The following is a 13,085-nucleotide window of genomic DNA, read 5'->3' on the forward strand; positions in this document are numbered from 1 at the left end:
GTTCTGCATGGATTCGTAGGATTTTATATGTGGGTTTTATCAAACAGTGGGTCATGACCCATTAGGTTGTGAAATAAATTTAGTGGCTTTTACTGGCAATAAAAACAAAAGAAATGGAATGAAAATGTCAGCATGCTTCATGCGTGGTAGCAGTACATACTATTTTGTAAAGTTCTGTTTCAAATATGTACATTTTTGACTATACTTGTTCATTGTGTAAAAATGTGTATTTTACTCTGAATCATATTAAAACCATGCTTGAAAGCCAGCTCTGAAGTTGAAAAACTGTGAAATGAACTACCTTAGGCCCTAAAGTGAATGGCAAGCAGCAAGTAAATGCAAAAACAGCTCATTTAGTTATTTATAGCAAAACCACTTATTTGGTCTTAACTTAAGAGCTGCTTGAAGAAGCAAAAGGGAGTAGGGCATTTTGCCTCCCTAAGAGGAGATCTTTAAGGCAGTTGTGTAATGATCTCGGTGATGGGATCATGGCTGTTATCTAATGTCCTTTGAGACCCAATAGCAAATGCATTTGCGAAGGGGACATCTTGTAAATGTGAAGTAGATATGTGGTGTTCAATTACATTTGCGTATTTTCGCGTACGAGTTATTTGTCCCATTTACAGTGATTCTGCTAAGTCAGGTGGTATGTATATATAACTTGTAAATATAACTTCATTTTATTGATTCTCCTTGTATATAATTAGACTTGAATAAGAGTGACAGTGAGATACAAAAAGATCTATTATTTTCCATCTTGGTTCCAAAAAGTGTAACAGTGTGTTTTTACAGAACTGTAAATCGGAGAAATATTCTTCCCTTTGTTCTCTAACTGCTGGGTTTGGTGCCTAGGGTTGGTCTTTTTGCCTAATCTGAGAAGGGATTTGCTAAAACCTAACTGGTAGTTTGATCTGTCTTGCTGGCGCCAACGCTCTACTGGCCAGAGAGAAAGGACACAGATGGAAAACAGGTACCAGCGCTCTGTATTTGGAGATGCTGATTCTCACCCTAGAGAATTTCTAAGAGGATTTAACACTTACAGCTGCCAGAAAATTCTGCTCACTTGGTTACTTGCTTGTTGTCCCATGTCTGTTTACTCTCTCTGTCTTGTTCACTGCCACCTCCATGCACCTGGGACGGTACTTGTGATGTAGTAGGCACTCAGTATAACCGTTTAGTGCAGTGATTCTCAAAGTGTGGTCCCCAGACCAGCCACATCAGCCTCACTGGGGACTTGGTAGTGATGCAAATTGTAGGGCTCTCACCTGATCTACTGGATTGGAAATGCTGGAAGTGGGGCTCAGTTGTCTGTGTTTTAACAAGCCCCCCACAAGTGATCCTGATGGACACTAAGTATGAGAACTGGATGTTTGATGAGTTTTTAAAATTAGGATAGTTGAGGGTATTATGGGGGATTTTTGTATGCTCTTCTCAAATGTAGGTTTTCATATTTAGGTTTTCACCTAAGGTCTCATAGACTGAGTTAGAAAAAATGAGAATAAAATTTTTAGAAAGAAGCCAGTGAATGAGTCTCTCAAAACCCTCATCTGTCAGTCTTTGAAGATTTAAAATGATCTGCTCCTATCATTACTGTGAAGAAAGTAGCAAAGATGAGAAGTGTATTTGATGGTGCATGGTTAATGTTGATCAATACAATCATTGAAACCGACTTTATAATACATATCCAGATATGAAAATTTTTAAAATTTGAGCTAGCAATTCTACTTGCAAAAATCTATTCTAAGTAAATAGTCCCCTCTCAGGACTCTTCTTATTCTGTTTTTTTTTAATGGGAAATTTTGATTATTTTATATATGGTATTAAAAGTCAATTTGTCCAAGTTCAAAACTAGTGAGAAAATTGGTATCTTTACAACTTTGAGTCATATCCAAGAATAAAGTTGATCTTTCTATTTGTTCACCATCCTGTATATTTGTCTTTAGTGTTTCAAAGTTTTCTTCATCTATAATGAGGACATCTCTTGCAAATCTCACTCCACATATTTTACCTTTTTTTATATATGATAAATGAGCATTTTTCTTATGTTTTGTAATTGATCATTGTTTTTATATAAGAAATCTATTGATATATTAATATAATAACCAGATATGTTACTGGATTCTATTACCATTTCTATTAGTTTTCACCTGATTTTCTTGGAGTTTACAGGTGTGAAGTCACATTCTAAAATGGTGAGTGTTTAACATTATTCCAATTTTTATGTGTTTTATTTCTCTTGACTAACTTAATTGGTGAGTATTTCCAAAACCGTGTTAAATATTAGCGATGATAATTTTTTTTAATAACCAATACTATGGAAATGTTTCTAATAATGGTTATGATGATTATAAATAATCAACACCTGTGTGATATTGCGTTCCAAAAACTCTTCTAAGTGTTTTACATACATTAACTTACTGTTCAGAATGGCTGGCATTTGGCCTGAGATACACGCATTTTACCATGCAATGGTGTTTCTTATATATTTACATTTGATTAAAAATTAAAATTCTTAAAATTCTTGATCCAGTCTAGATTTTAAAACTGAAATGCCATTCCAGCATATGTATAGCTGATAATATAGGGTGCTTTTCTCTTTTGATTTGTTGATAGAGTAAATTATATTAATATATGTCTTAATACTGAATCGTCCTGGCACAGTTAGATATACGTCATTCTTTTAGTGGGATTCTGGCTTCTATTTGCTGCTATCTTTATACAGGGTTTTTTTTACATTAATATTTATGAGTCAGATTAGACTACAGTCTTCTTTTTTTGCCATATTTATCAGATTTCTGTATCGCTATCATGCAGGCTTTTGAAAAAAAATTGGCAGTTTGTGTTCTCTCCATCTGTATTGGAAAATTGTAGACAACTGAGTTTGCTCCTTCACGATTTTACAGAGCTTACCTGTGAGATTCTCTGCACGTGTGCTTTTTGTGAAGTTTTTTGATAACATTCTGGGTCTTTTTCTTACTGCTTTTCATTTCGAGTGTCAGTTTTAATAATGTATATTTTCCTGTCCATTTCTTCTTGGTTTTCATTCTAATCTGCATGAACTTTAACAAATTTTTCATAATTTTTTCTCAAAATTAAATAATATTTTTCTCTATCTCGTATTTGTGTACGTATTCTTATTCTCTGCTCTTCACCTCCCCCTCCCCCCGCTTCTAAATTACGTTGGTTAGTGGGTTGTTATTCTTTTTCCCTTCCCTCTTCCCAAACCAATTTTACCCTTAGATGTAGCCTTAAAGTTCTACCAATTTGAGAAACATGACTATACGGCTTTTCATTAGCACATTTTTATAAAAGTCTGCAAAATATTGACTTTGTTCTTGTCAAGGAGTCAGGATCTTTAAAACAGCTTTGTTTTCTAGATGAAAAAAGATAATAGAAAAGTGAGGCAGGATCGTCAGCCTCGCTGCATTGCGGTGGAGAGTTTGGAAGCGATGAGAACACTTAGCCTGGGAACAGATTTGGCCCTAAAAGGCAACCACTGTTCTTGAGACCAGAGGCTCAATCCCTCTTAGCCAACTGGACTTCATGGACATAAACGGGCATGTCGCCCTCATGATCCCATGTTGATCTTGAGCAATTTTCACTTTTATTTCCCACTTTACCTCTTCACCCCATTAAAATCAGTAGGATTTGGTGACCAATGGGAGAGGAGGGGCAGGAGGGAAGAAGAGTGCTGGAATTGTCACTTGTTTCTAGTGTTAAGGTAGAGGAAAATCCCCTTTCTATCCTTCTTGTGTTCTTATGGCTGGACTAACAATAAAACTGACACAAGACCAGTTTAATATGGGAAAAATCCAGCTTAATATGTACATTTTGGAGATCATAGAGGAATGATGCTCAGAGAGTGGACAAAGCAGGCAGTATAGATATCTTTTACACAAAGAAACAATACATTTGTGAGGAATGACAGGATAAAGAAACTTAGATGTGAGGTATGTAGTTAGTGAGGAATTTCAGCAGAGTTTAGCCTGGAGGTGGTAAATCAGCAAGGTTGTTGATACAGGCTTCTCGGCCCTGGATCCCCTCCCTCTGGTGATCAGGATGCAGGGAGAGCACCTTTCACAGGGGAGATGTATTTCCTGCTTTCAGGGGAAACAGATGGGAGGGTCAGAATGCCCTTTTTGCTTCTCAAGTAACTTTATTTCAAAATAATCGATATGCTATTGTGTGGTATTTTGCCATGGCCTACCTTGAGCTCCAAGACTAGGCTGGGAAACTGGATGGATGAGAGTGCCATTAAGCAGGATAAGAAAACATGAGAAGGAACAGATTTGGTTGGAAAGGTAATGAGTTTCATTCTGGATATGTAGAGTTTACAGAGCCTATAAGACATCGAGAGTGAAACGTCTAGTCTGTATTTTGATACCTGGAGACTTGCTAAGTCTCTCTCAAATACTTCCCTATCTCTATATCTATTCAAACTTCTGCCTTATTTCAGATTCTTATAATTTCACACATAATTGTTGCAATAGCTTTGGTTTTCCTTGCTTGCAGTCTTGATCTTCTATGATCTAATCCAGATTAAGGTCCTTCAAACTCCTTACAGGGCCTGACAGGTTTCATTCCAGTTTGCTCTCCCCACTTCATCCTTTCAAGCTCACTTCCACAGCATTAGTCCAGAGCCAGTCGCTGAACTATCTTATCTACCACTTATCTATCACTATCTCATGACTCAAATGAATTTCACCCATTTGCTCTTGTAAATTGCCCCTCTGCTTGGAAGACAACTTCCCCACAACTTGTACAGTCACGTTCATCATTCCTTCCAGATCATCCAGGGTGCTGCTTCCTCTGTGAAATGCTTTCGACTGTCCTTTGAAGTGCTAATAGTTCCTTTGTTTGTTGGCTCATAGTGTGTTCACTGATCCCCTAAAAATAGTCTTTTTTCTTATCAATTAAACTTATAAAAAAACAGACTCTTAATAGCAGAGATTCACTCCATGCCTCCAGGACCTGGGTTAGTTCTGGCATATGCCAAATGCTCTGGATCGTTGGTTAAATGAATGGGTGACCTTTTAATCAGAATAATATGTAGTGAGCATTTCAGGTTGAATGATCAGTGGAGGTGAACCATGAAACAGCATTTGAGATGTTTTGGGCCATGATGGGTATACCTAACCCTGGGACTTATAAAACAGCCAGATCTACCCAATCTGCTAGGATAAAGGTGAACCTTAAACTCATCAGATCATAGCAGCTGCTCTGAATCCACTCACTTACTTGTCCCTGTGCTCTTTGTGCTCCAGTTCTCTCCTCACTGAATTGAATTCCTGGTGCCACGTTACCAACCACAATCCCACCTCTAACTCCCAGGACACAGAAGTTGCTCTTCATCCCGTTATTTAAATCTTTTCATTTCCTGCCGGGCTCTGCAGCATCTTACAATACTTGTTCTCACTCCACTTCCTTTGTCTGAGGCAGGAACTCCTGCCCCCTCCCAAACCTGAAGAACCCACCTGCTGGATGAGTAACTAGGTCCCTGGTGAAGCCAGGTCTGGTCTGCTGTGAAGGGGAGATTGACATGAACAATACTGATAAATGATTATTTATCCCAAATTCCCATTTTCATCATAAAAGCCACAGATAAACACAAAACAAAAACAGGAATAATGATTTTCAAGATTTTGAGGGAATAATCAGTTAGTTTGAGATATCTCAAAGACAAATCTTTGTTTTCTACAAGAGGGTAGATGATGATATATCATTTGCAGCTGGTGTGGTTCCAGAAGGTTCTGAGATAATGATGATTACCCAAGTAGCATCAGCCACTGTTTGTCCTGTTGAGAACTCCTCGGAGAGTGTCCTGGGGATAAGGTTTGGAAATAAAACCAAGGCCTGTTGCTATGTGATGAGTCCCAAGAGGCTCTTGGCTTCCCTAGAATTTAACAGTATATGAGTAATGTTAATGGCCATAATTACTAATGGCTCAACAAGGAAAATCAAAAGCCCCTGTGAAGAGCAAGAGAATGACTGTACTTTGCACAGCAAGTGTCATATGAGAGGAGGGGAAGCCCAATTACTGCTGAAAGCTCTCCGTGTGAAGGGTTAAAGAAACGGTTCCTCAATTGGTTTTGTTGGGTCTTATTTCATGGGCATAAATGTCTTTCCTCTTTTCTTTGTGCTTTGATTTTGCCGTTAAGTATAAAGGAAAATTACTTAGGGGGAGTAATACAGTAAAATTTACTGGGAATTTAATCTATAAAGACACCATATGGATGAACTCATTTATCTCACTATAATCCTATAAAGTAGACAACATTATTATCTCCATTTAATAGTCAAATAAACTGAGTCTCAGAGATGCTTATTGACTTGTCTAAGTGACACAGTCAGTAGGTGACAGAGCCCAGCGTTGACTGTAGGAAGTCTAACTCTAGAACCTGTACTTTGTGCTATTCTAACACTCCAACTTGAATCTGTGTTTAGGGACTGGCTGCTCAGCTGCCCATTCTGAGAGGGAAGGTGACCAGAAATAAGCTCTTTGGCTGGGCTTTGCTCAGAAAAAGAAGGCATTGTGGCAGGGAGGTGGCAGGAGATGAAAATCCAGGCCTTTGGCTGTGATGGGGAAGAATGAAAAGTGGGATGGGAGTGGACAGGAAAACAGAATGGATTTGTACTCCACAGAACTGCTCCTGGAGCGATCATCTTACCAGTGCCCTGTGACAAGGAGCACAACAAGACGAACCGTGGGTGCAGGTGGTGATGGGGAAGGGATGAGAAGCCCAGACCAGGGGAAAGACAAGGGGAGACAATAGGAGAGTTGTAAAAGGATAAGTTGCTCTGCCGAGTAGTGCAGTAATGGGAAAAGGCTGTGGCTTCATGGAAATGTTTTGACCGAATCCAAAAAGATGGCGAAAATTTCCCACAGATGAGGCTGGCACGAGCCCCTGTGGTGACCTTATAGCAACAGGATTGGCTTGTCCCAGCAGACAGCAGGGAGCCACCAGGACAGGGGAACTTAGAACAGATTTCTATATATTTTGTTACAAAATCTCTATTTCCTTGGCTTCTAAAGTCAATCTTGCCAAAATATTTTCAAGTAGAATTGTAGTCCTAAACTTCTTTCTTTACCAGAACTTTCCAATATTATTCACTTTAGGGGCTCTAATTTCCTCTGATGTCAAGATCCTGTGGTTTTACAACTAAAGATTGGCACTAGATGCATGGGGACTTATCTAGGTCATGTTTCATGATTAATGTATTCTACCCTCAGGACATTAATAGCTTCTTTTCACTTATAATCAGATTTTTTTTTATACTGTTAATGAACTTTTAACCTATTTTCATATAAAGTAAGACTTCTCCTCTAGGTATGGCAATTCCTTGATACACTTAGGCATTAAAGCTCTTTATAGAGGAAAATATTTTATGTGGGGGTTTGGATAGAGCATCTTATACAAAGTTTCCTCGAGTTTGGAAAAATGTGTAGTTTGGCCCGTTTTCAAGTAATGAGAACTCTAAATAGAACCGTACTCTTAAAAAAAACTTACTGGTTTAAAAAAAATTAGAAGCTTGTTCAGATATAAAAAAATGTAAATGGAAATAAAAATAGGAACGCAAATGAGTCCCAGATTTAGCAAAGATGACAGCCCTCTTTAATGCCGCCATGCTAAGCCACCCTTTGCAAACTCTTTTCTGTTATATATTTTTTAATGGAAAGCAGCTGCCTTGGAAGGCATTGTTTACAATGGATCTCTGTCATAGCTCTGCATTATAGCTATAAATAATGTCAACATGTTCTTCCATCCAGCAGCCTAGATGCTGATGCCACCCATCCATACCAGATGAGGTTATATTATTCTTCCCCAAACATATTCATTATCATCTCATGCTGTCCCCATCCCTGAGGGTAATGATGACCCTTTGTAACACCATTCATCACTGACATTGATTGTTTGCAGCTGAGGCTGTTGGCCTGTGGGTCCTCTCCCACCCAGCTTCTCTGTTGCCCAGCGATATCATGTCTGCTTTCCCTCCTTTTTAATCTCTTTCTTAAAAATGTTTTCATCTTTTGTGGTATGGATCTGTGGCTGTAAAAGAAAGGCACGTGCAAGGTACATTTATGTTAGCATCTAACATGGTCATGTAGACGTCTTGGCAGCTTAACCGGGTGAGGGACGAGTCACTAATGGAAAGTCTAGGAAGGCTCTTGATAGGTGAATAGGAGGTCAGGGTGAAACTCTGATATAGGGATTTTAAATAGGTTTTCTGGGAAAAGCTGGAATAAATGGAGGCCAGTCAGTCAGTGACATGACTTTGTGTCTATTCTCCCCGGCGCATTGGTCAGAGTCAGGGGGTCCTGAAACCTTAGGGTGTATGTATTTTTCTGGGCAGGAGGTTACTTTATTTTTCTGGATACCCACTTCTTGGGTTATGATTCACATGTGTAAAATACAATTAATAAATGCATAGCAACATTAAGAAATAGAGGAGCCATCAATGGAATAGAATTTGAGGACTACGTGAAAGAAAGGAGGCAGATGGGATTAAATTGGTGGGGAAACTAAGCTCAGAACACGTATAGGAGAAGATGGCTGCTGCTTGTGGAGACAAACTTGGAGGTTCTCTAAAATTGGTTTGGGGTATCTGATGTAGAAAAGGGTCCTAAGAGAATCATCAGAGGAGTAGTTTTTGGATCAGTGGGTGAACTAGCCTCCACCTACCATCTTGGCTGGTAGGAATGGAGGGACTCTTTCACTCAGAAGATTAGCCACTTGTAGACCACAGATCTTCCCCCACAATAACTGGAGAAAGGCTATGGTAAAAATTAAAATAACATCAAGAAACAGGCTAAGAGTGATCAAGCACAGAGACAAGTCAGCAACTCCAATTTCCAAATGTTTGAAGAACAAATACCACCAACTCATCAGGGGACCTAATATCTGAGGTTACAATGGATTTTAAAAGAAGTATATTTGTGTATACTTTTGTCTATGAGAGGATATCATGTTTACAAAACAAGAACAGTCATATGTGACAATAAAATCCTTAGAGACCTTGGGAGTAGGAAATAAGATTATCCAAATTAAAAAACCGAAAGCTCTGTTAACCAGAATACAAAAAGAACACAATTTATGCACCGAAATAATAACCAAAAATATTGAGCAGAAGAACTTTCCAAGAATCTGCACAAAAAAGCACAGAAGCAAAAAGTATCTAAGAGGAGCCTGCCCCGTGGCCGAGTGGTTAAGTTCGCGTGCTCCACTTTGGCAACCCAGAATTTCACCTGTTTGGATCCTCGATGCGGACATGGCACCATTCCTCAAGCCATGCTGACGTGGTGTCACACATAGCACAACTAGAAGGACCTGCAACTAAAATATACGACTATGTACTGGGGGGCTTGGGAAGGAAAAAGAAGAAGAGGAAGGAGGAGAAGAAGCAAAAGCAGAAGCAGCAGCAGAAGAAGAATGACAGCAGATGTTAGGTGCCAATCTTTAAAAAAAAAAAAAGTACAAACAGTGAAACAAAAAGAAAGACCCAGAAACTTCAAAGTCTATCTAATAGGAGTTCTCGAAGAAGAAAATAGAAGATGCCAATTGCTTAAATAGTAGAAAATAATTCCCCACAACTTAGAGGTAGAGGCTGTGAGTTTGAATGGGCACACTGAGGGCCAGCAAGTGGAAAAGATAAGAGATCCTCCCTGAACACACCACAGAGAACTTTCAGAACACCAAGCATAAATGGACACTTGCAAAGAGAGAAACCAAAAAGACACATATATAGGACAATGAATTGGATTGACATGAGATTTCTCAATGGCAATAGTAGATAAAGGAAGACAAAAGATGTGAACCCTGATTTAAGTGTACAGTCAAATTCTCATTTATCTGTGAGAGAAAAATTAATTTTTTTCAGATATATTAAAAAGAAATTCTACCACCTATAAATTTTGGTGAGAGAATGACCATCATGCATTCTAGCAAAATGAAAAATATACCTAATCAAAATTAAGAATTATAAGAAATTAGGGAGAAGAATCTAAGAAAATAATATCATGGTTTTGTCTGAATACTTGTTCCTTATTAGAAAAAATCTGCCTTACCTTAATGTATAATTAGAACGAAAGGAAGCATGAGCTAACATGCATTCTTTGTGCCATGAGATCATGTAATATGAATAACTCTATGGAGTGGGAAACTAAGTGTAAATGTTTAGATACAAATAAGACATTTAAATTCCAGACCATTAGAATGGAGAAAACTCCCACAATCCAAGCTGGAACAGTTTAACTAAATGCAAGAGAGGAAAGGAAATAAGAAAATATAGGAACTAGAAAAATAAGGTGGATAACATAAGTCCAAATTACCAGTTATCCAGATAAATGTAAACAGATTAAATTAAATGTAAACAAATAAATGTAAACAGATTAAATATAAACAAATTAAATAGAAAAATATATCCTAATTCTGGAGAGAAGCTCTTACATTAGGTTAAAGAAATCAATCTGCAGGCTATTTCAGGAAACTTCTAAAATAAAATGAAACTATAAGGTTGGAACTCAAGTCATGAAAAGATATAACTTAGCTTATGACTTTCAAGAGAAAGCAGGTAGAGGAAAATGTTAAGCGAATATTCAAGATAAGAAGCACTAAAAGGGACATATTACTCAGATAAATCAATTAAAAAACATGAATGGCAAACATTTGTAAACCTAGTAACAGATTTACGATGTATAAAGAGAAATATGAAAAGTCAGTAGAGAGAAATGGACAAATTCATGATCAAGGTAGAAGACAAAACAAAACAAACCTCACTCGGAAATTGATAGATGGACTAGATAAGATGAATCAGAGCATAGACTGATATAATCCACAAATTTGACTGAATGAATATGTATATAAATTTGTAAGCTATGGAGTAGAGAGTCTTCTCAGATACACATATTATATTCACAGAAAAACTGGGATAAAAAATCAAAACTAAAATAAGAAGTTATCAGTGAATTAGAATGAAAGAATTCTGATAGAAATTTATACTCAAATACAATTGTTAAACAACTAGAAAAACTCAATGTAAAAAACAAAATATCTTTAAAAAGAAATGTATATAAATAAAAGCATACATTAGTCAAAAATAAAATGTAGACTTTATCTAAGTATAAGGTTTTTTTTTTCTTTTTTTAACAAGAATATAGAAAATTTCTGGGCAACTGTGATTAGAAATACAAGAAAGAAGCAAAACCTTTTCAAGCATTAAAAAGGGGGTAGAATTAAAGATTTTAGGAAAATTTAAGAGAGCAAGTGTAACGTCTTCTTAATAAACACGAGAATCTAGAAGAAATGGATAAATTTTGAAAATGCAAAAAATATGAATGCTGACTCAAAAAGCAATTTATCTGAATAGAGTAATAAACATAAAAGCAAAAATATAGTAAAAAACATACCTCTCAAAGATCTTTGTGGTTATGAATCGAAAAATATGAAGGAAGACTAATAATCATCAAGTAATTACAAGTATAATGAGTATCATAAAAGCAGAAGTAGAGAATGCCTTCTTTTCCTGTGGTTTTGCTAGAAATTCTTGAGAAAAAGCAAAAGGGGCCTATTTTCATCAGCTCTTTAGAGAAAACTCTGGAAGTTCCTACAGAATTTGACAATGAAGTTATTTCCCACCTATCTACTCCAAAACACTTGATTTTCCAAAGGAAGCAGCTAAGTCATGGTAAAACAATCTAGAGAAGGAAGCCTTTCCTTTCTTTAGTAATACTTGATCCCTGAAGGGAAGAAGCAAAGATTAAAGTAGTGGTAATAATGTGAAAAAGATACCCTGTTATCTTGATTCACACAAAATGGAAATGAAGTGTTTCTAATTTACTTTTTCATATATATCACAGAATGGAGAAGATATGATAACATTTAATGGGTGAATTAATTTTTTACAGTGTTCAGTTGATGCAAACAATGTTGGAACACTAAGGAATGCTGGTGATATAAGATGGTCCTCTAAGCATAAGTGATGAAGTGTCAGGTGGAAGTTACATTAAGTTTGGCACGCATCATTAAACAGTGTCTGATATGAGCAGATGTTCAATTTTTCACACTGAGGAGGTGGTTCAGGAAATTCTATTGTAGCATAACGTAATGTAATGGCATAATTTGCTGTGAAAGTAAAATAAGCCATCCATCTTGAATGTGGCAGTTCATATCTCTTTGTGAAGTGTGTCGATAATTTCAATGTTCCTGTCTGCAGTGGAAACTAAAGATGATTCTGAAGGTCCTAAATACCCCTTGTCTACATTTGTTGTTATCCATATTGTTCTGATAGAGTGCCATAGGTGGACAGCACCTTTAAATATCTGACAATGTTATAAATGGTATCATTGAAGACTAATATTTCCTCAAACTTATCATTGTATCCTTTAATACTCTCACTGTGCCCACTTCCTATGTCCTGGAAGTCATGGGAAAGTTGCTACAATATAAGAGTGGTAAATTCCATAGAAGCTCAACTTCCTGAAAGATCCCTTCTTTACATTTATGTTTCTATCCAAAGGCCGTGTTCTCTAGTCAGCTGTTTTGGATGGTGATGTCCTTATCATATCAGTTCCTCATTTTTGTGTTAGTATCTCAAAAAATGGAAAGATAGCTGAGCCAAGGGTGGATATGTAAATTTGACTCTCCCTATTTCTCAAAAAAAAAAAAAAAGATAAAGAATAACAAGAACAATAAAACTGCACAAACTCAATTTTCTCAGCATGACTAGAAGTCAGACTGACTAAACCTCGAATTACCAGTAAGTGGAAAAGTAACCCAAAACTCTAGCATGCTATCTTTCATTCTTCCCACTGCAACCCTTTGGGGACTACATGGACATTACAGCAAAAAACTGCATAGAAGAGAGAAAATTGGGAGATAGCAGTGGGAGAAAAAAATAAATCTAACAGAAACCACCAACAGAAAGAAAAAGATTACGAGAAAATATAGAAAAAGTGTAGTGGTAGGGCAGAGCTCTGACTACAGGAAAGGGACTTGAAAGTACGTGTGGGACATGAGTAAACAGTCTTTGGGAGATATCAAGCCTGTAGAAAACCAGTTTTAAACACCTAAGAGTTCAGGGGAATTCTG

The sequence above is a fragment of the Equus quagga genome, chromosome 7, assembly GCF_021613505.1.
Source record: "Equus quagga isolate Etosha38 chromosome 7, UCLA_HA_Equagga_1.0, whole genome shotgun sequence".
NCBI classification, from domain to species: Eukaryota; Metazoa; Chordata; class Mammalia; order Perissodactyla; family Equidae; genus Equus; species Equus quagga.